The sequence below is a fragment of the Nomascus leucogenys genome, chromosome 14 (assembly GCF_006542625.1).
Source record: "Nomascus leucogenys isolate Asia chromosome 14, Asia_NLE_v1, whole genome shotgun sequence".
NCBI classification, from domain to species: domain Eukaryota; kingdom Metazoa; phylum Chordata; class Mammalia; order Primates; family Hylobatidae; genus Nomascus; species Nomascus leucogenys.
In genome coordinates, this window is record NC_044394.1 from 62936844 (window position 1) to 62964011 (window position 27168).

Consider the following 27168-nt stretch of genomic DNA (forward strand, 5'->3'; position numbering starts at 1 on the left):
AGAAGCCCAGGCTGGATGCCTCCTTTCCTGGTGATGGCATCATTATTGTTATTTTTATTTTTTCCCGTATGCCTGCCTGTATTATTTTCTATTTTTCAACCAAAAATTTGGATTGTTCTTGTAATATAAAAAAAGTAATGTGAAAAAGGAGATCGTATTAGGTTCAGTACCTGATTAACATGACTGAGACCTATGCAAGATTTTCTTTTCTTTATTTTTTCTTTATTTTTTTTGTGAGACCAAGTCTTTTTCTGTTGCCCAGGCTGGAGTGCAGTGGCACAATCTCGGCTCACTGCAGCTTCCACATCTCAGGTTCAAGTGATTCTCCTGCCTCAGCCTCCCAAGTAGCTGAGGCATGCACCACCACACCTGGATATTTTTTGTTTTTAGAAAGATTTTCCTATTACCCCTTTGGCTGACACCTGACACCTTGCGATAATTACCTGACCTCTGAATTTTTTTGTCAATATACAAAGTGAAATTCTTATTAACAACTTACATTCACTTGAATATTTAGATTTTGAGGCATATTTTTCTACTTTTCTCCAATTTCAACATTAGGATGGAAGATAATTTATACCATTATCCTGTGATCTATGAATCTATTGCTGATTTATATCAAATGAGTTCATGTCAACACACTCTTAAAGTCACTACTATTTCTGTTTTCTATTAAAGCACAAGAGCAGCATTGATTGTTTTTATATTTTGTACGTAAGATGTTGAATATTGCTGCCAGAATAAAAATACATATCCTGAAAATTATATACCCTATGATATGGTTTGAATGGAACCCCCAAAGTTCACATGATAGAAACTTAAGAAACTTAATCTCTAATCAACAGTGTTGAGAGATAAGACCTTTAAAGGGTGATTAGGTCATAAGGAATTACTGCCATTATAAGGAGAGTGGGTTTGCTACAAAAGCAAGTTTGGTCCTCTTGCTCTCCCTCTCTCTTCTCTCATCCTCTCACCTTCCACCATAGAATAATGCAGCAAAAAGGCTCTCACCAAATGCTGGCAACTTGATATTGGACTTCCCAGCCTTCAGAACTGTGAGAAATAAATATTCAACTCTTTCTAAATTACCCAGGCTGTTGCATTCTATTATAGCAGTGCAAAACGGACCAAGACATCTCATCAATTTGATGTATTTCTGAGTTGACATGAAAAGCAAAATTGGCATCTCATTGGTGTTTGAAACAGCCACAGATGGCTTCTAAAACAGCACTGTGTGTTTTCATGTGGGAATTCCGTTGTTTAATCCACTTTCATGAATAATTAAAAATAAATCTGTGATGCCAATAATTATAATAACCCACACCTGGCTTTACAACAGAAAACAGTGATTCCAACTCCCTAAAAGGATATAAACTTAACCATGTCATAGATGGGAGCCATAGGAAAATGCCCTAGTCTTTTTCCTATACCCTAAAAAAAGTAGCACTTTTGTGTAATACATTTAATGAATTGTTTTACATAATTCATTCTCTTTTGATGTTGTAATTTGTATTCATTTTCAGTTTCTGAAATTTACATATATAATGAAGAATTATTTGAGGATACAAGAATCTTTTAAAAATCATGTTAAGAAATTTAACTAGTTTTATAGAAGAAACACTATTTGTAATTGTGCAAAAAATAGCATAAAATATTTATGAAGATCAATCTGCAACTATGTCTCTGTATCCATAGAGAAATCCCTTGATGAGCATTTCTCTAAATTCCTGTTTCAGTTAAAGTGTCAAAAATGAAACAATGTGTCTCCGTTTAAACACAACTTCCACTCAAGAGATGGAATTAGGTTTTACTCCACATCTTATAGGCTGGCTTTGGAGTATGAAATAAAACTTATCACAAACCATGAAAGAATTTTAAAATAAAAATTATAATAGACATTTAAAAAATCATTGAATAAAGCATGGCATTCTAGGAGTATTTTATAAAGAATACATAAAACCAAATGAAGAAAAACCCACAAAGAAAATGATATGCTACAAATTAGAATGGAAACTCCTTATAATTAATATTCACAACACTATTATACACCATACTATTTTTTATTGATCTCTATTTCAAGAAAGAGTAGTGGAAAGATTTCACTACAAATCAGCAGGCTTGTATTTAAGTCTCAACTCAATCATTAATGGCTCTCATAATCATAGATAAAGAATTTTTCTTGGCCTCAATTTTTTCATTCATAATATTAAAGTATTGCACTTGATAAGTTCTAGGGTCTTTTCCTGTATTTTGTTTCTGTGACTTGAAGTCTTATCTCCCTACTGAGTTATTCCTTGAAAAAAAAAACCCTCATTTTATCATTTTTTATATCTAAAATCATTTTGCTGCTAGAGATGCTAGCAGCCCTCTGTAAGTATCTACTAAGTGTAAACTCTTGTATTAAAAAATTTATGCACCTAAAAACAGCCAATAACCCATCACACTTGAAAGTACGACTAAAATATCATACTTAACTCAATAGTGACTGCTCAATACATTTATGACACATTTTTGACAAGTTAAATTCATAGAGAATCTATGAAATTGTAAGAGAACTATAATAATTGTTTTTGTAAATTTAGCATATTTGTAATCTTTTCTGTTGTATGGTATACACAATAAATGGAGAGTAAGATGAACTGTCCAAGTTAGTAAATAAATGTATGCTTGAACCCTGGCTCTATTATTATTTTGGTATATGACCCCCATGTGTGCTTTAATTTATCTTCCTTGGCATGTACTAGGCCCTAAATAAAAATTCCTCGTTTCTTTGTCACTGATACGCTTTTTTGGTGAGATTTAGCTCCTTCTACTATTTGAGATATTTAATTTTCAAACTATATTTTAAGTTTCTTGAGAGTGAGGATTGTATTTTACTCACTTTCAACCCACTGCTGAAATATCAAGCACTATATAAAGATTCAATGAATATTAATTTCTGAAAATCATATATCTATGTATCACTATTGGTACTATAGAGAATACAAGAATAAAAAGTTTATAGTTCTTCCCTTTAAGAAAATGTGTTTTATTAGTTCATTACTTACTAGTCAAATAGCTACTCAAATGTGATTATGTAATCAGTCACATTAGTACACAACTCTAATGGTAAAACATATCTTAAAATAGCTTTGACTACTGAGCTTCACACCTACTAGCTGTGTGACCTAGAGGACTTCTCAATTCACTCATCTATAAGATGGCACAGTGGTATTAACCAGAGATATGCTGTGGGGGTCAGATGATCTAACACTTATGAAATACCTAACACATGATTGAGATTTCAGCTTTGGCTTTTGACTCTACTTGTACAAATCTACCAAACACACACACACACACACACAGACACGCACACACACACGCACATTTTAAAGCTAGTTCTTTGTGTGTGGGGGTTCTTATTTGTGCTATTGTAATAAAAGTAAGAAAAGTCTTAGCAATAAGGTACTCAAGGAAGGGTGTAATGACATGATTTTTCACACCTGTAGAGGCCAAGGGGTAATATAATCAGTTGTAATAATAGGTAACATTTATAAAGTATTCACTTCATGCTAGGGACTATTCTAAGCATTTTTTATAGACTAGCTCAGTTAACCTTCACAATACCACCACAGGAAACTGTAAGCATCCTTCTTTCTATAGGTAAAGAAAACTAGGCAGTGGTTAAGTGGTGAAGGCCGAATTCACACTCATTTGATTCCATGCTCACAACCACTATGCTATATTATCTAACAACAAAAAGAAACAAAGTAGATTAGAGAGAAAGAAGGTCCACTAGTTTACATGCAAGTAAATTTTTTAACCACAAAATACAGAAGAGTAGAAATGTATAACTAGAATTTATAAACTCATAAAACCCAGTGATAAATAAAAGACAGAGAGGATTCCACCCATCCTTTCTCCTTAAATTTCTACTCGAATCTACACCACTCTTGGTGTTTTATGCTAAGAGACGTTTTGCAGCTGTAAGTACAAACTCTGTTATTTGGATGCTAACTACTCAATGCCAGCAAAGAACATGTTCTTTGATACTAACAACATTTCTTGATCACAGTTTGTTAGAAACCGTTCTTTATATCATTTGTTGATAAACTATGGGATGGTAGAGATACGTAGACAAGTTAAAAAGTTTAATAAGCCATGTAAAAGGCAATGAATCCTTAATTAATTTGCTGTTACTATATCTTGTTTTTTTTGTTTGTTCTATTATTTGTGGTATGGCATTTGGGGCAGTTTGCTCCCGCTGCTGTAATAAAAGGCCATAGATTGGGTAACTTATAAACAGCAGAAACTTATTCCCCATAGTTCTGGAAGCTGGGAAGTCCAAGACCAAAGTGCCAGCAGACTCAGTATCTAGTGAGGGCCTGCTTCTTGCATCATAGTTTGCACACGCTTGCTGTGTCCTCACATGGTGGAGGGGTTGAGGGGTCTCCCTCAGGCCTCTCTTATAAAAATGCAAATTCCCTTCATAAGGGTTCTACCATCATGACCTAATCACCTCCCAAAGGCTCTACCTCCTAACGATATCTATTTTGTGATTAAACTTCAACATATGAATGGAAGGAAGGTAAAAACATTCAGACCATAGCAGAGACATTTAGATACTGCTTAAGTGCTCTACAGTGACACTAGTCATTTACTGTTTACACACTGTCATATACCAAGGTGCTGGGCCACAAAGCAAGTGTATTTTCTCCCTGAAATGAAATAGCATAGGTGCCTGATAGCCTAGGAAAGACAGAACTAAAAGGGCCAGCCTGCCTGCCACTGTCAGCTATGTAAGAGAACAAAGCAAATTCAGCCTTCATGCATTACTACAACTATTATTCCAAAAATATTGCTGTGCACTGAATTGTGTCTCCCCAAAATTTGTATGTTGGAGTCCTAACTCCCAAGTATTTAGAGATGGAATCTTTGAGAGGGTAGTGTTACCAAGGTAAGGAACTCATAATCAGATTAGTGGCTTTACAAGAACAGGAAGAGATGGGATCACTCTCTCCACTATGTTAGGGCAGACACAGTGAGAAGGTGGCTGTCTACAAGCCAGGAAGAGAGCCCTCACCAGGAATTAAACCAGCCAGCATCTTGATCTTGGCCTTCCCAGTCTCCAGAATTGTGAGAAATAAATGTCTGTTGTTTAAACCACTCAGTCTATGTTATTCATTAGAGCAGCCAAGCTAGATGAATACTTATGCTTATATCTGAGGGCAATCAACATAAGTGCTGAGTCAGGAAGGCTGGGATGAGATAGTCTCTCACCAATAGTCCATTGATATTAGAAGCTAAGTTTACAGCATGTAAGGTACAAGGCAAAGCTGAACAATTTTAGGGTCCTTGTCAAATGTAACAAGGTCTAGGAAAATATTTGGCTCCCTTACTGAATGTCCCTCAAAAGCAGGAACTACATAAAAGCTGTTGCAAAACACACTCAAATTATAGCCAATATTAGGCCATGAGCTACAACAGTGATTGAAACTTCCTTCTCTGCTCTCACTCAATGACCCTGGCTCCCTCAATTCTAGCTTTCTGCTACTGATCAAGACTAAAGGAAGTAGGGATTCCTTGAGATTCTCCCCAGACCCAATTAAAAAAAAAAAACTTATCTCAAATACAACTGTTCTAAAGTAAAAGTTTAAATAGATCATTTATTTTTAGCATAACAACCTCCCTTGAGCATCATACATATTAAAACCTCAGTCACGACTGGAAAGCGTTTTCAAAAAATGTCATCAGGTAAAAAGTTTTGTAGGTCACAGCCTCATAGAGCCTGATTACTTTGCATGCTACAAACTGTCAATATTTTCAGTCATTGCAACTGAGGTAAAATCGCAGGCAAATAACATAATAATTTTCCCACTTATGCAAAGTATTTCATTACTACAGCGAAGTACATTTGAACACCACTGCCAAGCTGGAAAAAGATTCATTTGAGAGTATTAATGGATAGATCTTTGGAACTGAGTCACTGAGGAGTATGCTGAGGAGTTAAGGGATGGCCTCAAGATTCAAACACGAGTGGGCTGACATCAGAGCCGACGCACCTATTTTTTTTTAGTACTTCATCTTGAAGCAGATTAAAATACATAAAATTTCTCAAATATATATGTTTTGTGTATTTCATCATAAATTCAAAGAAAATCATTAGCATAAGTACGCAACAAAGATAAATGTCTTACCAGAATAGTTGCAATTAACACTATAAAATATAAATTTGTTTTTCTTTAGTCACTCAGTAAAATGGTGCTTTGTCCATGCTATTTGATTTGTAATATGAATTAAAAAACAAGACAAAGCTTTGCTAGCATAATAATCAATATTGTTAAGTGTCCCCAATTTGATTTATGAATTTCATGCAATAGTTGTCCTCATTTTGTAGCAATTATGAAGCTGATTCTAACATTTATATTAAATTATTTTTAATGTATGATAGTGAAAACAACTTTGAAAAAGAGAAAAGTTGAAGGATTTATGCTACCTCATTTAATGATTAATTTAAAAGATATGTTACACAGAATCAGGTGTTATTAAATTCCAGCTACACAACTGCATTTGTGGAACAGCAATAGATACACATATATGTGAAAATAAATTTAAATTAATTAAATATTCAAGGGAAATTCAGTGGAGAATGGACTATCTTTTCAATCAATGGTGCTGGAACAGAGACATTCATAGGCAAAAAATAAACAATAAAAAACTTCAATCAATATGTCATGTCACATAAAAATTAATTCAAAGTGGATCATAGACCCAAATGTAAAACCTAAAACCATAAAACTTGATGGAAAAAATGTAGAAGAAAATCTTTATATACTTGGGTTAGTCAAAGATTCCTCAGATACAATACCAAAGCTCCATCAATAAAGAAACCACTCAGAAATCTCAATAAAAATAAAATAAAATAAATGAGGAACCATTTAAAAATGGGCAAAACGTTTAGCAGATACTTTATCAAAGAAGATCTATGGATTGCAGATAAACTCCTGAAAAGGTATTCAACATTATTTTTCATTAGGGAAATACAAATTAAAATCACCATTAGATTCCATTACATACCTATTAAAATGCCTAAAATTTAAAAAGACAGATTATATGAAGTGTTGGTAGGAATGTGGAACCATATTCTCCCACCATATGACCCAGCCATCCCACACCCACATATCTTATTAAATAAATAAAAGAAACTGTTCAAACAAAGACTTATACATAAATGTTCACAACAGATCTATTTATAATAGCCTCAAAGTGGAAATCCATTAACAAGTCAATGGATAAACTAACTGTTATATATTCACACTGTGGAATACTAGGCAGCAATAGAAAAGAATACTATGGACACCTGCAACAACATAGATGAATCTCAAAATATTTAAGCTAAATGAAAGAAAACAGGCTGGGCATGGTGGCTCATGGCCAGGCGAGGTGGTGGCTCATGCCAGGTGCAGTGGCTCATGCCTGTAAACCCAGCACTTTGGGAGGCAGAGGTGGGTGGATCATGAGGTCAGGAGTTCGAGACCAGCGTAACCAACATGGTGAAACCCCATCTCTACTAAAAATACAAAAATTAGCTGAGCGTGGTGGCAGGCACCTGTAATCCTAGCTACTCATGAGGCTGAGGCAGGAGAATTGCTTGAACCTGGGAGACGGAGGTTGCAGTGAGATGAGATTGTGCCACTGCGCTCCAGCCTGGGTGACGTAGTGAGACTCTATATCAAAAAAGAAAAGGAAGGAAGGAAGGAAGGAAGGAAGGAAGGAAGGAAGGAAGGAAGGAAGGAAGGAAGGCCCTGCATGATTTCATTAATATAAAATTCAAGTAAATGCAAATGAATCTTCAATGACAGAAAGCAGGTCAATAGTTGTCTGGGGATTACTAAGGATTTGAAGAATATCTGAGGGGTGGTAAATATGATATCTTGGTTGTGGTGATGGTTTTTCAAAAAGAAAATGAAAATTTTATTAACCAGGGATAAATCTTCTCCTAATCTTAAATACAAAGCTAGGCATATTTAAGACTCCATTCAGTCTTAAGTAATTCATCATCCTATGGTTGGCTGCAGCAACAAATATAGTCTTGAATAAGAAATTAGAATGTGTTTAGTCGAAACAGACAAATTTTGATGAAACTCCAAAACCACTGGCTTCCCAGAGATGATGTAGTTTTCTCACACTCCACCCTGTCTCTCATGGCCACATACTTCCCATGGATGGGCTGGCTTTGGCATGGTTGGTGGGTGAGCCTGAGAATCTAGAGTCTTCTTCCATGATGTTGTGCTTCATGTTGTGCTGTTGCCCATCTGAGTTTCTTTAAGCCAATAAATCCATCATAGCCAGTGAGTTTGATTGTCTATTAGAATCCAAGACCCACACTGTTTGTTGATTAGAGTAAGCATTGCATATACTTATTCATGTATTTCTTAATCATTTCTGTCATTACCTATTGAGTTCTTAGTGCAGTTGAATACTTATATCCCTACGATGGACAGTTTTATATGTCAACTTGGCTAGGATACAGTCGCCCATTTTTCAATCAAACATCAATCTAGCCATTGCTGTTACTTTGTAGTTGTAATTAAAGCCCATAATCAGTGACTTTAAAAAAAAGATTATCTTAGAGAATTCAGGTAGGTCTGACTCAAATCAGTTGAAGGCCCTAAGAGCAGAGCTGTGGTTTCTCTGGAGAATAAATGCTACCTGAGAATAGAAGCTCCAGTTAGTATTTGAGAATTCTAGCCTGTCCTTCCTGATGGGTCACCCAACAGATTTCAAACTTGCCTTGCCAGTCTTCACATGGTATACGCCAATTCTTTTAAATGAATTGTATTACATATATGTATGTATGTATATGCATATATTTGCGTATGTATATGTATATGCACATATATACATACACACATATGCATATGTATATGCAGATATATCTATATCTATCTACATACACATATATACACACACACACACACACACTCAGCTCTCCATATTCATGGGTCCTACATCTGTGGATTCACGCAACCATTGGATAAAAAATATTTGGGAAAAAAATTGCATCTGTACTGAACACCTACAGACTTTTTGTTTCTTGTTGTTATTCCTTAAACAATACACTGTAACAACTATTAACACAGCATTTACATTGTACCTAATATTACAAGTAATCTAGAAATAATTTAAAGTATATGGGAGGATGTGCATAGGTTATACACAAACATTACACCATTTTATATCAGGGACTGGAGCATTCACAGATTTTGGTATCTCAAGGAGGTCCTGGAACCAAACCCCATGGATACTCCCATGACTGTTTACATATCTCCTCCTTGTTCTACTTCTCTGGCTGAACTCAGATACATTCCCATATTCTGTAAATATGCATATTTTGGCTTAAGCCAGTAGTATTTACATTAAGTAATATACACTGCTGTACAAGGTAGTAGACCATTATCCTGTGGAGTTTTTTCTATCTTTTTAAAGTTTACTTTTGGAGTTGATTATTTCTACTTTTTAAATAACATTTGCGTAGCTTTCTATGTATCTACTTTTAATTAAGTCCAAAGATTTCATTCAACATGTAAAAGGAAAATAAAGTTTCAGGAACTTCCAAATTTATTATGCCAAAGGGAGAAGTTAAGCCCTGGAAGTTGACTCCTACAATGCAGCGGGTTTTCTTCCCTGGTGCACGACCATTGCTTCCTAATCTTTGTGTTGAGATGTTTTACATTAAGCAGACTCCCTATTCTTTATTCAAACCTGGACTAAATCACATGGAGATAGAGAACCTTGTAACTATCTAGAAGTAGTTCTTTTAAAAACTTGTAACCTCTTTAGAAGAGAATGTTGAGCAACCCCCTCAGAGTGTATTCAATAGTAGCCAATCAAAGCTTGTATTTGAATATTAGCCTTTGAGTGGAAAATGTAAGTTTCCAAGCTTCAGCACCTCTATTTTGCCTGTATAAATCATCCCCATTTTCGCCCACACTGGGAACAGTGATCACCATTCTTTGGTATGGCTCTGTTCCCCAGATGGCTGCCCTCACACTTTGTGCTTGAATACAACTCTCTTTAAACTGTTCGGAGCTTTTCAGTTATTTTATGTTGGCAAATCTAACAAAATCTTGGTAGTATATTTTTCTCTAGATGTTCAAGCATATAATCTGTAATCTTCTTTTTACCATTTTGACATACAGCATCCTCCGACAGGCATCTATTCACCTCCTATAATGTAGACTGGCTGCTTTCTAGAACTAGTGGAGGGTGATTATTATGATTTTTTTAAAAACATGACAGCAAAAGGAAAAATTGTTAAGCAAAAACACTGATATACTTGACTTAAAAAAAAAGAGAGATTCTGGTCTTATAAAGTGTAAATGGAAAGCTATCAACCTGAAAAAAGACACGTGCAATAAATAAAATAGACAAAGAACCAGTGCTTAAATATATGTACCTCCTACAAATCCATAAGAAAAAATAAACATGTTATAAAAATTAATAACACAATGTGCTTGTCTAAACAATAGACAAACATATGAAGATAAAACCCAGTCAATCATATAATGAAATTAAATTATGACAAATTACTCAAATTTAAATTATGACTGCTTAACAGTTGAGCAAACCTGCAATTACTTAGTGGCTTTCTATTGTGGATGATCCATTGCAGGGATATTTTATGCTCCAGGGGTATTTCAGTTTTTAAAAGAAGTAAATTTTAATATTTTACATTATGCAGGAAAAGGATAGGGGGTCAGAAAGAGGAAGCATCTTTGCAATTAATACCCTAAGAAAATAAGACACAGAAAAGAGGTATAAAGCCCCGTGTGTTTTGTTCTTTTTTTTTTTTTTGTAAATATTTAATGCTATATGCATCACAGGTACCAAGGTAGTTAGTAAATTTGAACAACTACATAAGGAGTATGACAAAATACACAGGTATAACAACTATTAATTTCTGTTTCTGTAAATTTACTGTATACAATTTTCAATGAAATATGTACTGTAGTAATTTATCTTTTTTTCTTTTTTTTATTGTTATACTTTAAGCTTTAGGATACATGTGCACAATGTGCAGGTTTGTTACATATGTATGTATCCCTGTGCCATGTTGCTGTGCTGCACCCATTAATTCGTCATTTAGCATTAGGTATATCTCCTAATGCTGTCCCTCCCCGCTCCCCCCACCCCACAACTGTCCCCGGAGTGTGATGTTCCCCTTCCTGGGTCCATGACAGCTCATTGTTCAATTCCCACCTATGAGTGAAAACATGCTGTGTTTGGTTTTTTGTCCTTGCGATACTTTACTGAGAATGATGGTTTCCAGTTTCATCCATGTCCCTACAAAGGACATGAACTCATCATATTTTATGGCTGCATAGTATTCCATGCTGTATATGTGCCACATCACTTGGAACCAACCCGAATGTCCAACAACGATAGACTGGATTAAGAAAAAGTGTTCTAAGGTTTAATGTTATCTCACTTTTCTCAATTAGTCATTTGACAGATTTCTCTAATTCTGTTATGAATAAGAGAACCAGATCTTTTTTTTTTTAATTTTATTATGATTATACTTTAAGTTTTAGGGTACATGTGCACAATGTGCAGGTTTGTTACATATCTATACATGTGCCACGTTGGTGTGCTGCACCCATTAACTCGTCATTTAGCATTAGGTATATCTCCTAATGCTATCCCTCCCCCATCCCCCAATTCCACAACAGTCCCCAGAGTGTGATGTTCCCGTTCCTGTGTCCATGTGTTCTCATTGTTCAACTCCTACATATGAGTGAGAACATACGGTGTTTGGTTTTTTGTCCTTGCGATAGTTTGCTCAGAATGATGGTTTCCAGCTTCATCCATGTCCCTACAAAGGACATGAACTCATTGTTTTTTATGGCTGCATAGTATTCCATGGTGTATATGTGCCACATTTTCTTAATCCAGTCTATCCTTGTTGGACATTTGGGTTGGTTCCAAGTCTTTGCTATTGGGAATAGTGCCGCAATAAACATACGTGTGCATGTGTCTTTATAGCAGCATGATTTATAATTCTTTGGGTATATACCCAGTAATGGCATGGCTGGGTCAAATGGTATTTCTGGTTCTAGATCCCTGAGGAATTGCCACACTGACTTCCACCATGGTTGAACTAGTTTATAGTCCCACCAACAGTCTAAAAGTGTTCCTATTTCTCCACATCCTCTCCAGCACCTGTTGTTTCCTGATTTTTAATGATCTCCATTCTAACTGGTGTGAGATGATATCTCATTGTGGTTTTCATTTGCATTTCTCTGATGGCCAGTGATGATGAGCATTTTATCATGTGTTTTTTTGGCTCCATAAATGTCTTCCTTTGAGAAGTGTCGGTTCATATCCTTTGCCCACTTTTTGATGGGGTTGATTTTTTCTTGTAAATTTGTTGGAGTTCTCTGTAGATTCTGGATATTAGCCCTTTGTCAGATGAGTAGGTTGCAAAAATTTTCTCCCATTCTGTAGGTTGCCTGTTCACTCTGACAGTAGTTTCTTTTGCTGTGCAGAAGCTCTTTAGTTTAATTAGATCCCATTTGTCAATTTTGGCTTTTGTTGCCATTGCTTTTGGTGTTTTAGACATGAAGTCCTTGCCCATGCCTATGTCCTGAATGGTATTGCCTAGGTTTTCTTCTAGGGTTTTTAAGGTTTTAGGTCTAACATGTAAGTCTTTAATCCATCTTGAATTAATTTTTGTATAAGGTGTAAGGAAGGGATCCAGTTTCAGCTTTCTACATATGGCTAGCCAGTTTTCCCAGCACCATTTATTAAATAGGGAATCCTTTCCCCATTGCTTGTTTTTGTCAGGTCTGTTGAAGATCAGGTGGTTGTAGATGTGTGATATTATTTCTGAGGGCTCTGTTCTGTTCCATTGGTCTATATCTCTGTTTTGGTACCAGTACCATGCTGTTTTGGTTACTGCAGCCTTTTAGTATAGTTTGAAGTCAGGTAGTGTGATGCTTCCAGCTTTGTTCTTTTGGCTTAGGATTGTCTTGGCAATGTGGGCTCTTTTTTGGTTCCATATGAACTTTAAAGTAGTTTTTTCCAATTCTGTGAAGAAAGTCATTGGTAGCTTGATGGGGATGGCATGGAATCTATAAATTACTTTGGGCAGTATGGCCATTTTCATGATATTGATTCTTCCTACCCATGAGCATGGAATGTTCTTCCATTTAGTTGTGTCCTCTTTTATTTCGTTGAGCAGTGGTTTGTAGTTCTCTTTGAAGAGGTCCTTCACATCCCTTGTAAGTTGGATTCCTAGGTATTTTATTCTCTTTGAAGAAATTGTGAATTAGAGTTCACTCATGATTTGGCTCTCTGTTTGTCTGTTATTGGTATATAAGAAAGCTTGTGATTTTTGCACATTGATTTTGTATCCTGAGACTTTGCTGAAGTTGCTTATCAGCTTAAGGAGATTTGGGACTGAGACAATGGGGTTTTCTAAATATACAATTATATCATCTGCAAACAGGAACAATTTGACTTCCTCTTTTCCTAATTGAATACCCTTTATTTCTTTCTCCTACCTGATTGCCCTGGCCAGAACTTCCAACACTATGTTGAATAGGAGTGGTGAGAGAGGGAATCCCTGTCTTGTGCCAGTTTTCAAAGGGAATGCTTCCACTTTTTGCCCATTCAGTATGATATTGGCTGTGGGTTTGTCATAAACAGCTCTTTTTATTTTGAGTTACGTCCCATCAATACCTAATTTATTGAGAGTTTTTAGCATGAAGGGTTGTTGAATTTTCTCAAAGGCCTTTCCTGTGTCTATTGAGATAATCATGTGGTTTTTGTCTTTGGTTCTGTTTATATGCTGGATTACATTTATTGATTTGCGAATGTTGAACCAGCCTTGCATCCCAGGGATGAAGCCCACTTGATCATGGTTGATATGCTTTTTGATGTGCTGCTGGATTCAGTTTGCCAGTATTTTATTGAGGATTTTTGCATCGATGTTCATCAGGGATATTGGTCTAAAATTCTCTTTTTTTGTTTTGTCTTTGCCAGGCTTTGGTATCAGGATGATGCTGGCCTCATAAAATGAGTTAGGGAGGATTCTCTCTTTTTCTGTTGATTGGAATAGTTTCAGAAGGAATGGTACCAGCTCCCCTTTGTACCTCTGGTAGAATTCAGCTGTGAATCCGTCTGGTCTTGGACTGTTTTTGGTTGGTTGGCTATTAATTATTGCCTCAATTTCAGAGCCTGTTATTGGTCTATTCAGGGATTCAAATTTCCTCCTGGTTTAGTCTTGGGAGGGTGTATGTGTCCAGGAATTTATCCATTTCTTCTAGATTTTCTAGTTGATTTGCGTAGATGTTTTGATAGTATTCTCTGATGGTAGTTTGTCTATCTGTGGGATTGGTGGTGATATCCCCTTTATCACTTTTTATTGTGTCTATTTGATTCTTCTCTCTCTTCTTCTTTATTAGTCTCGCTAGTGGTCTATCAATTTTGCTATCTTTTCAAAAAACCAGCTCCTGGATTCATTGATTTTTTGAATGGTTTTTTGTGTCTCTATCTCCTTCAGTTCTGCTCTGATCTTAGTTATTTCTTGCCTTCTGCTAGCTTTTGAATGTGCTTGCTCTTGCTTCTCTAGTTCTTTTAATTGTGATGTCAGGGTGTCAATTTTAGATCTTTCCTGCTTTCTCTTGTGGGCATTTAGTGCTATAAATTTCCTCTACACACTGCTTTAAGTGTGTCCGAGAGATTCCGGTGTGTTATGTCTTTGTTCTCATTGGTTTCAAAGAACGTCTTTATTTCTGCCTTCATTTCGTTATGTACCCAGTAGTCATTCAGGAGCAGGTTGTTCAGTTTCCATGTAGTTGAGTGGTTTTGAGTGAGTTTCTTAATCCTGAGTTCTAGTTTGATTGCACTGTGTTCTGAGAGACAGCTTGTTATAATTTCTGTTCTTTTACATTTGCTTTGTTTTCTAAGATCAGGAAGAAAGCCAGGATGCCTACTCTTCTCAGTGTGATACTGGAGGCCCAACTCATGTAATAATTCAAGGCAGAAAGGAGAGGTACAAATCTCAGAAAAAAAAAAAGAAAAGAAAAGAAAAACTGCCTCTACTTGTAGAAAGATTAAGTAGGAAAGGCTAGACATCTACCTTAAAAATTACTAAAATTATTAAGTGAATTTATTCAACTGGTAGATAAAAGTTCAATAAATCAATTGTATTTTTATGTACTAGTAATAAACAATTTGAAAAAAATTTTTTCAAATTACTATTTACCTTGGTATCAAACATAAAATATTTAATAAGTTTAACAAAATATGTGTGAAATCTATACACAGAAAAATAACAAAACACTCCATAAAGAGATTAGAAAAAATCAAAGTGAGCCAGGCACAGTGGCTCATGCCTGTAATCCCAGCACTTTGGGAGGCTGAGGTGGGTGGATCACAAGGTCAGGAGATTGAGACCATCCTGGCCAATGTGGTAAAACCCCATCTCTACTAAAAATACAAAAATTAGCCGGGCGTGGCGGCGCGTGCCTGTAATCCCAGCTACTCATGAGGCTGAGGCAGGAAAATCGCTTGAACCCAGGAGGCAGAGGCTGCAGTGAGCAGAGATTGCACCACTGCATTCCAGCCTGGCAACAGAGTTAGACTCCATCTCAAAAAAATAAAAAAATAAAAAAAATAGGTGAATGCAGATATCTTCCATGTGTACGAATTAAAATGACCAATGTTGTTACAATAATACTTTTCCTCAAATTGATTTATAGGTCCAATACAATTTCAATCAATATTCCAATTCTAAGAGTTTTCTTTTCCTCTTTTAGAAATTGACAGGCTGATTACGAAAGTTATAGAGAAAAAAAAAACTTTAAGGCCAAAATAACTGTTTATTTGTTTTTGTTTTTGTTTTTGTTTTAGAGATGGGGCTTCGTTTCATTCTCCTGCCTAGGCTAGAGTGCAGTGCTGCAATCATAGATCACTTCAGACTCCTGGGAGCAAGCGATCCTCCCTCCTCAGCCTTTGAGGCTGAGGGCCACCATGCCTAGCTAATTTTCTAAGTTTTTTTTTTTAGAAATAAGGTTTTGCTATACTATCCAGGCTGGTCTAAAACTCTTGGCTTTAAGAGATCCTTCCACCTCACTCTCTCAGTACCTGAGATTACAGGTGTCAGCCACTACGTCAGGTCCAAAATAATTTTTGGAATCGATACTTTTTAAAATCAGGTAGGATTTGCACTACCTAATTTTAAGACTTTCTATGAACCTGACTACAATATAGTATTGGTTCTAGGCATAATAGATATATTGAGTGTAGAAAATAAAGAAACAAGAGAAAGAATCAACATTTAGTGTTAATTGATTTTTGACTAAAGTGCCAAAGCTATACAATGGAGAAAGAATAGTCTTTTTCAAGAACTAGATATCTGTATGGGGCTGTAGGAGAGAATCCTTCATCTCTATCTCAGATCCTTCAAAAAGTTAATGGGGAATAGACCATAAACGTAAACATAAATATAAAATCATTAAAATTCCCAAATAAAACAAAGGAAAATATATTTGCCACCATGAGGTGGCCAAATATTTCTTAGGACACAAATAGAAAATGTGATAAACTGGACTTCACCAAAATTAAAAATTTCCACTCTTGAAAAGACAGTGTTAAATAAATTAAAAAGCAAAACAAGTTACAGACTAAAAGAAATATTTACAATAAATGTAACAAACAAAGGACTTATCTTCAGAATATATAAAGAACAACTACAACCCATACAAAAAGAAAAACTAATGGTAAAATGGGCTCAAACAAGTATTCTATATCTTGATATGTCCGGTGGTTTCATGGTTGTATATATTTGCTAATATTCATGAATTTGTATACTTAATATTCATCAATGAATAAATGGAAAAGGAAAATATGGCATGTATACACAATGGCATACTATTTGGCTATAACAAGGATGGAAAGTCCGTCATTTAAAGCAACATGAACAGTGGAACTGGAAATCATTATGTTACCTGAATAAGCCAGGCACAAAAAGACAAATATCACATGTTCTCACTCATATGTGGGGGCTAAAAACGTTGATCTCATGGAGGCAGAGAGCAAAATCATAGGAACTTGAGGCTGGGAGGGGTGGGCTTGGGGGCATAAAAAGAGGTGGGTTAATGGGCACCAACATACAATTAGATAGAAGGAATAAGTGCTAGTACTCAATTGCACAGTAAGGCACCTATAGTTAATAATTTATTATATATTTCAAAATAGCTAAAAGACTTGAAATGTTCCCACAACACAAAATTCATCAATGTTTGAGGTGACAGATTGCCTAATTCTCTAATTTGATCATTAAATACTGTATGCATGTATCAAAATATCACATGTATGCCATAAACATACACAATTTTTATGTGTCAATAAAAAATTGTGCACTTAAAACCTGTGCATTTTATTATGGTTAATTATACTCCAACAAATTTGATTAGAAATAAAAGAAAGGAGAAAATGATTCTACAATCCCACAACTGTTAAAAATCATTTACAATTTTTGGCAGTTTCTTCTACATTTAAACTACATGTTTACCTGTAGATCTTTCCTGCTTTCTCTTGTGGGCATTTAGTGCTATAAATTTCCCTATACACACTGCTTTAAGTATGTCCGAGAGATTCTGGTATGTTATGTCTTTGTTCTCATTGGTTTCAAAGAACATCTTTATTTCTGCCTTCATTTCCTTATGTACCCAGTAGTCATCCAGGAACAGGTTGTTCAGTTTCCATGTAGTGGAGCGGTTTTGAGTGAGTTTCTTAATCCTGAGTTCTAGTTTTATTGCACTAGTTTGCTTGTCTATAAACTTATTTTCTTTTCACTTTTTTTTTTTTTTTTTGAGATGGACTATTGCTTTGTTGCCCAAGCTGGAGTGCAGTGGCACAATCTCAGCTCACTGCAACCTCCACCTCCCGAGTTCAAGTGATTCTCCTGCCTCAGCCTCCCTAGTAGCTTGGACTACAGGAGCACCACCACACCTGGCTAATTTTTGTATTTTTAACAGAGACGGGGTTTCACCATTCAGGTCATACCTGAACTCCTGACCTCAGGTGATCTACCTGCCTCGGCCTCCCACAGTGTTGGGATTACAGGCGTAAGCCACCACGCCCGGCCTATAAACTTACTTTCTAATGTTACTATAGATATATTTTTGCTTTGTATTTGTATTCTCCATTAGTTGAGGGAGAAAATAAAGCATTCTTCATAGTTTCAAGTGTGTTTTTATGGTAATGCCTTATTAATGTTTCTACTGCTAATAATAATAGCCATGAAAAACCTCTTATTTTTCTGGAAATAGCTAACATAATTTTTATGCATTATTATATTTTATACTCAAATAATTCTTTAGGAAAAAATGTCAAAAACAAGTGGAAGACATGTTGAAATTTTTCTTTTTGTTTAAGGAATGAAAATATTCAAAATTATGACTTTGTCTATGAGTATAAATATACTTACTTTCTAATAATTTATGACATGCTGTATACTTCCTATTACTTTCTTCATATTTTAGTGCATATAGGAAATGTTTTAAACTGTGTCAGGCTTGAAGTGGTGATGCACTGTTGAGAATTTTTAGTTTCAGACAAGATAATCTACCTTAGCTAGTTTTAGAGGAAAGAGATATCTGAATAAAGACAGCTTATAGAATTACTGGGAGAGATGAAGAAATAAACTCTAAAATAAATTTTTGAAGAAATAATTATTAGAATTTTATCATAGAACTGAACTTCTTTCCTTTTTTTTTTTTCTTTTTTGAGATGGAGTCTCGCTCTGTTGCCCAGGCTGGAGTGCAATGGCATGATCTCCGCTCACTGCAACCTCTGCCTCCCCAGTTCAAGCAATTATCCTGCCTCAGCCACCTGAGTAGTTGGGACTACAGGCATCTGCCACCACGCTGGGCTAATTTTTCTATTTTTAGTAAAGATGAGGTTTCACCATGTTGGTTAACCTGGTCTCAAGAACTGATCTTCTGAGGGGTTGCTGCCTCTCCTGAGAAGCTGATATGGGTAATTGCTACCAGTGCTTTGGGCTCCAGGTGATACTGTCTCTCCCAAAGTGGAAACTGTCATTGCTGCCATCGACTGCAGAAAATAACCAGAAAATGGACAATTTGCTCCTTGCCTGTTTTTTTCTCAAGGTAAGTGAATCCCACTATATCTCACAGACAAAGCCTAAATCACCAATATGCATCTTGGTGGCAAATGAAACGAGAAATGCATAGTTTGTGCTTCATTCATTCATTGATTCATTCACTCATCCTCCCATTCAATTTACTGTTTTCTACAGTGGGAGTTTAGGGCACACTATGGATAATGCTCAAAATGTAGTGAGAAAATTCAAAAATTTTTAGGCAGCTGTGAAAGACAAATGTTCAGTAGAGTTGAATCTTTGTTTTTTGTTTGTGTTTTTAGTGCATTTTTTTCAGATAATTTGTCCTATTCAGTTCTTTTATTTCATAATTTATTAAAGTCTTCTTTATGATTCATGCAGAAAAAAACCATAAGGTCTGCAAAAAAGTTACATGTGATTTTTGTCAAGAACAAGGATTCATACACACAGCTTATCAATCTTTTGTATCTATCATTATTTTTCATAAATTTTTATTCAAAAGTTACTTAATCTCACCAATGCCTTCCAACCACTGATTGTACTTTTTTTATTGATCATCAGCTGCCTGAAAATTCACTTTCCACTTTACCCTACTTAAATTCTTCTACTTATCTCTATAATCTTATTCTTGCATATTCCCTCAACTCCCCTGCACACCTTTCTATCCAGTGTACTCAGTGTTAAATCCAAACCATGGTTAAACCTAACTCTCCATTAATTCTGGGATTTTACACAAGCAGCTGAATCTATCTAGAAACTAAAAGCAAGACGACAGGTCTTGCTTTAAATCTATGTCCATAAACGTCAAGAGCTCCCTCAACACTTTCAGCAATTCTATTGTATATTCTCTATTGATACATTTTCTCAGTCTCCCAAACTGCTACTTCATAACTTTTGGACTGCTTAGAAGATGATTGCAAATATAAGTGTTTGAAGTAGAAACTAGAGACATTCAGAAGAAGATTTTCTCATCTCACCACTACCAAATCCAGTAACATCCCACCTTCACACCCATGTGCTCTGCCTTCCCTTATATAGCAATTCATGTGCATTTCTGCCCCCTTTTAAGGACAGCCTGTACCCTTGATCTCTTTTACCACATCATCAATTTATCTGTCTCCACTGGATCATTTTCAGAGGCATATAAACACATCACTATATCTCCAATCCTATTACAAAAAGAAAAACCAAACAAACAACAATTTACTGTCTCACATACTCCTCTAGCTAGTCTAATCTAGCCAGTACAATCCATTCCTTTGTTCCCTTTTGAAGGAAAGTCCTTGAAAGAGGTATCTAAGTTTGCTGTCAATTCTTCCTTTCCTTTTATTTTCTTCTCAGCCAAATCAAGCTTTCATCCCCACCACATTACTGAACCACTCTCAACAGAGATGGATGTGCTATTAACGTGAATCTAAATAAAACTATAAGTATCAGAACCCTGGGCTTTCATAAGCTCCTGTAAAATTCTTGGGACCATCTTAGCAATATTTTAACATGGGCATATGTTTTTGTAACATTTGCAAAGGAAAGATAAATTGATAGCAATTGGCTGGAGCAACTATCTTATTGCACTCTGGCTTCCTCCCAAACACTTCCCTAGAGTTAAGTGGTCTTTAGGTAGCCAAGAGAGATTGATATTGAAATATGTTATTTCATTGTAAGGAAGGCCTCTTAGTCTATTTCAATAAAACAAGTGAGAAGTAACATATTTTTTATTTGGTAATAGATGTCACGTTTACATTTGTGTATTAAGAAAGATACAAATTCAGATAAAAATTAATAGAATGTAAAAAATCAATAAAGATGAGTAATAAAATCAACAGAAACTATTGAACCATAAAAATTGTATTCAAAAAATGCTTTCAGATTAGACCAAAAACTTTAATTCATTAAAAATTAAAGGAAGTAATTAATTCTCAATAGAAATAATATTTAGGCTCTGGGACTGTTTAATAATCCAATTGATGAAAAAGAAGGGATCATGTGAATACATTGGAAAAACATTTACATTTCTTGCCAAAATCTAACATGGATTCATATAGCACAAACCAGATAATAAACCAGTACAATGGGGATACCTGAAACAAACTGCTCAGTAACTGTCCTCAATTCAAAGAGTAAGATTAGTTCGAGCATGAAAACTTGCAGTCAAGTCTTGAAACTTGATGGAGCATTTCTCACATTTGACAACTATCAAAAAAAGCTCATGACATTGTTAATAATGAGTTATGCAACTCAAAAAAACTTCTTTAAAAAATCAACAGTAATTACATTTTGATCAATTATATTAGCTGAAAGAACAAATATATTTTATCTTTAGATAATGAATGTTACATGAAAAGATAAAGCCTACAAAAATATATAGGAAAAAAGTGCTGTGGCTATAGTGAAAAGTTATGTATAATAATGATAAACACAATTATTTTCTCTTCTAGATTTTAGAATGTCTTTATATTTTTCAGCTTTTTAAATTGTTTAACATGGCCTTGTCTCTTTTCTCAGTGTATATTACATACTCACTTTTATACCTAGTTTGTATTTATAATTTTATAGTGTTGTTTATAGAAGTCCCCATAAACTGAATAAGATCCAGACCCTCCAAATCTCAAGGTTACCAATTACATTCGTCTTGCCAAACTTAATGTTCCATTATTGAAAATTATCTACTAAATCTTTCTGATATGGTTTGACTCTGTGTCCCCACCCAAATGTCACCTTGAATTGTAATAATCTCCACGTGTCAAGGACAGGACGAGGTGGAGGTAATTGGATCATGGGGGCAGTTTCCCCCATGCTATTTTCATGTTAGTGAGTAAATTTTCACAAGATCTGATAGTTTTATAAGTTTCTGGCAGCTCCCCGCTCCCCCTGCTTGCACTCACTCCATCCTGCCGCCCTGTGAAGGTACCTGCTTCTCCTTTGCCTTCTGCAATGATTGTAAGTTTTTTGAGGGCTTCCCAGCAATGCAGAACTGTGAGTCAATTAAACCTCTTTTCTTTATAAATTACCCAGTCTCAGGTACTTCATAGCAGTGTGAGAACAGACTAATATACAATCAGCAATTTTTGATATAACGGATTACTCCTTCCTGCTTCAAACTTTTTTTCATAGGATTCTAACCCCCACTCTGTTCAGATTTTCTTTCATTCTCATAGCACCATCCTCAGTCTCTTTTGGTGGAAGCTTCTTCTCTTTCAAACCTCTAAAAATGGAAGGGTCTCAAGGCTTACATCTAGGGGCATATTTTACCCACCCTCCAGCCCTTTTCCCTTCTCCTCCCTTATCTATTTACTATTTACCTCACTGACCACATAGGATGTCTTATCTAGCCTCACGGTTTCATGTATCATCTCTAGGCAGAAGATAATCAAGTTAAGTTTTCAATCCAATCTTCTCCCTTAACTGTTTAAATTTTATATCTGACACCTTCATCTGGAAAAATAAGATACATCTCAATTAAGTATGCTTGAAAATGAATGCTTGATTTTTAAAGACTCCGAACACCTGCCTTCCATCAGTCTTTCCTAACTCAAATAACAGTGTTTCTATCCTTTTAGCTTTTCAGATGCCAACTCTTGAAGCCATCATCATTTTTCCCCTTTCTCTCACACCTCACATTAATTCCATTTCATTTGGTTTGCTATAATCTTTAAATATATTTAAGCCAGATCACTCACAGAACAGGTAGTATATTGCTTCTTTCCTTCTATTAACATAGGAGAACTATAAATTAAGAGATATGTTTTGCCTTTTGTTGCTTTTTAGGTTCCCATCATCAGCTTTTCATAAACAAATAAATACAAATGTTAATATTATGACATTAGTTTATGACAATTACTTATGTATTCAAATTAAATCATTTAATTAGAATGACTACAAACTCATAGATGATATTAGGAATATATAAGAACAACTGCCTTCCAATTGTCCCTATGGAAAAAGATATCCAGAACATCTGCAGAGAATGAGAGGAGCACTCCAAAGCTTCTATTACTACACTGTGCTAAGATGAATGATGGTCCACTAAAGATGTTCACATCCTAATACCCAGGAACCTCTGACTATGTTTGTTACCTTACATGCAAAAAGGATTATACAGAAGTGATTAAATTTAAGGCTGTTGAGATGAGGAGATTAATTCAGATTATCTGAGTGGGCCAAATCTAATCTTACGAGTTCTTATAAAAGAGAGGCAGGGGTGTCGGAGATGGAGAAGATGTGACGGCCAACACAGAACTGAGAGAGAGTAACAAAGAGGTGGGGAGTGGGGGGAAGTTGGAGGATACCATCCTCCTTGATTTGTGGATTAAGGAAAGGGCAGTAAACCAAGGAATGCAGGATGCTCCAGAAGGCAAGGGAACAGATTCTCATTAAACCCTCTAAAGCTGAGTTTTGATATGTGCACTTGAGCCCTGTAAGACCTATTTTCAGACTTCTAACTTCCAGAACTGTAAAATAATAAATTATGTTGTTTTGAGCCAGTAAATTTTAGTAATTCCTTGTAGCCACAATAAGAAACATACAAGTACATAGGAGTTCTCCTATATAAAATGGCACTTTTGTTTTAAATGCATGCTATCTAGAATTTCATTCTCTGCTGTTAACGTGGTGACTCCAATGTCCTTTTCTTATTTTTCCTACGATGTGCTTGGACTGTATTTTCTCATCCATTCACTTTGGATTTTTCTTACTTTGTGAAAGAATTACTGTTTTTAGAGTACATTCATTTTGCTTTCCAAACATGTATTTTTTACAAAATAGGGTAGTACATTTACAAATGTACCTTGATTATATGCATTTGCTCTAAATTAAAGTTTTCTACTTTCTTCTATTTGTATTTAGAATTTACCATTTTTACCTTCTATCTCATACACATATATTTCCTTTTGGTCTAATTATCCTTTTTCCTTGTTTCACTCCATATGTCACATTAGTCTCTGTTCTTTAAAATAGAGAAAGCCTTTGTAAACTTTTACTCTCCCTCGATGTATATTGAGGGTCTCTTGTTTATCCAGAAGTAGTTATGTACAAATCAAACACTTACATTTTTCAGACAAAACTTTTACATATGTCATTTTATTTAACTCTCACAAAAATCCTGCACTGCAGGCAGAATGATCTCATTTTTCTCATTCTACAGAGTACTAGAACTCTTAAGCCTCATTAAACTCCTCTTACAATCACCACCTTCACTATCAACTGATTCTCTCAAATGAGAACAGAGAAAGAAGATGGCACAATGCTATCTATGGAAAAGCCTTTATTAGCTTCTTGTACCATCACTTACACACCTATATCTGTATTATAGTTTGTTTCTTTAAAATAAGTCAGCTCTTAGTAGTAGTACTGATTCTGATGTGACCTTAGTTTGAGGGCTGGTAGAGGAAATTACATAATCACATTGAAAAGGTATCTCAAATTAAATTATGATGGAGTGCCCAGGATAAGCAGAAATAGGACTGATCCTACTGTTAATGGATAATTTTGTCATTAAGTCATTTTACTTACTTACTTTGACACATTCTCTGACACATAACGCAAATTGGACTTCTGTTCAACATATTTAGCCAGAAAAAAAGTACCAAAAGGTGTTTGAAGGGAAAAGGTATATGTTCTTAGAGAAAATATGTTTTAACATAAATTATAGTAAACTCTGATATCTCAATTATAGACACTGATACAATGATAGGTGAACCAGGTTTGTAATAACTGAGATCAGATCAACAATACCACTTTTTATTCTTCTTTCACACAGATAAGAAGGAAATAAAGCAACATTTATTGAGTGCTTATGAATGCCAGATATCATACTAAGTACATTTATATATTGTTTCAATTAGTTTTTTGTCCTTGTAGACATTTTATTCTATTAAATGTACTATTTTGAAAATTGTGATGAAATGACATTTTTTAAAAAATGACCAAGGACAGAACATACAGCAAGCATGATATTTTAAACCACCTACATCTTACAGTATCAGACTGATATAGAAAACAGAAAGCTGATATTAGATCTATCCTGTTACGATATGAAATCTAGTTCCAAAAAATATAACCATCCCCTGATGCAATGATTCTCAAAGTGTGGTCTTGGATCAGCAGAATCAGCATCCCAAAGGAACTTCTTAAAAGTGCATATTATTGGGTCCCCTCTTAGACCTATGAAGTCCAGCAATCTGTGTTTAGCTAGTTCCCTAGGGGACTGTGGATGTTCTTCAAGTTTGTGAAGCACTGCTCTTGTCTTTGCCTTTCTGCTTCACTTTTTTCCTTCACCCTGCAAACGCTCTTGTCAGACAAATCTTTCATAGTTAGAAACCCTCAGTGAGGAAATTTTTTATTTGGTTCCTTGGGTTATATATTTTTCCTAGACTATTTTCTTTTGGCTTCAATATAGTGTGTGTGAATCTCATTCTCTCCATTCCACATTACTATCAACTCTTTCTCCTCCTAAAAGGCTCAGTTTGTTGGCTAAGTATTGTTAAATTCACTTTGCTGTGTCTGAAACGGAAGTGAGCCATTAAGGGAAAGCTCCACTGGATCTGTGAGTCGTAATTGTTTGATAAAACTTTTACAATTTTTAAAAAATCTCATATTAGATATAAAAATGTAGAGTCTCTTTCTTATGAAATGGGTGGGTTTTGCTTGGGCTATATTATTTGCCCAGCTGAATGTGGGGCCCTGGAATCTTTTTTAATAAAATGAATTGTGGTGGACAGGGGCTTAGATGATACTGAATGATTGTGTCATTCGGTGACACCATGATTGTGTCATTCATGGTGTTCACACTTTTGTGTTATCCCCTTCCTTTGAGTTTTGGCAGGACCTGTGACTAGCCTCTAACCAATGGACTATGACAAAGATGATAGGCTGTCACATGACTAGGTTTCTCACATAGAATTTCATATCAGCCAACTGGAGCTGGAAACTCTTCTTGCAGTCTTGAGAAAGTAGGTGGTCATGTGGAAGAAACTGTAGACAGCTTAAAAGCAAATTCCAGCCAACAGCTAGCAAAAATCTGAGCCTTCAGTTAAACAGAAGCAGTGAAATCAATTCTGCCCACAACATGAATGACCCTGGAAGCAGATTCTTCCTCAATTGAGCCTCCAGATGAGAATGCAGCCTGGCCAATAACTGCCTCATAAACTGTGAAACTGACTCTGAGCAGAGGACAAAGCAAAGCTGTGATGATATTCCCAAATTTTTTTAAGCTGATAGATTCCTGGAAATTTTATTACATATCAATAGAAAATGAATACACTAATTATCTCTCATTTTTCTGCCCATTTCACTCATCATTTTTCCCTGGCAGATGCCTAAGATGTGAAAAAATAAAGAAAACTTGAAAGTTCAAGCTTCATGGTTGCTAATGGGCTCCTTGTCTCTCTTTTCCCTCCAAGTTGCCCACACTTCCCCATAGATCATATGTTTTTTAATTTATCTTATATGTTTAGTCCTATTTTCAGTAGAAATAGTTATTTCTGGGAGATCATAATTATACCAATTTCTCTCTCTTGTGTTTTCTTCACAGAATGGGAAAAACAAATCCTAAACCTTAGAAATGCCCCTGCCTGGTGAACTCTGTGGTGGCTGAGAGGCCTTCTTTTCTGCAGGAGTTTTCAGATCTTTCCTTCTGGCTTCCTAGTTATCTCTTCAGTATGATTTTCTCCAAATGTGAAGCATTTATGCAATTAGGCCCTTTAGCTTTTCTGCATCACATCTGGGAAGGCTGAGATAGAAACTGAGCCTTTCTTAATGCTGCCTTTTCTCTCTTTCCCCAGTTGCCACTTTTAAAAAATTATGGCATAAGATTGTGACCTTTCCTTAGTATCAATAATGCAGGTGTTGTTTGCTAGTTTCCATCTTATTTTGTGTCCATTTTTTAGAAGGGATAATGTTTTCTGAAATATTTCATGTTCTATAAATTTTCTTTCCCTCTGGCTTTCCTCCCATTGAATCAATGGGTTTCAATGCTGCAAGGGAAAGGTAAATTACTAGCTAAAAAAAACAAAACCATTTCTCAACTTTGACTGTTA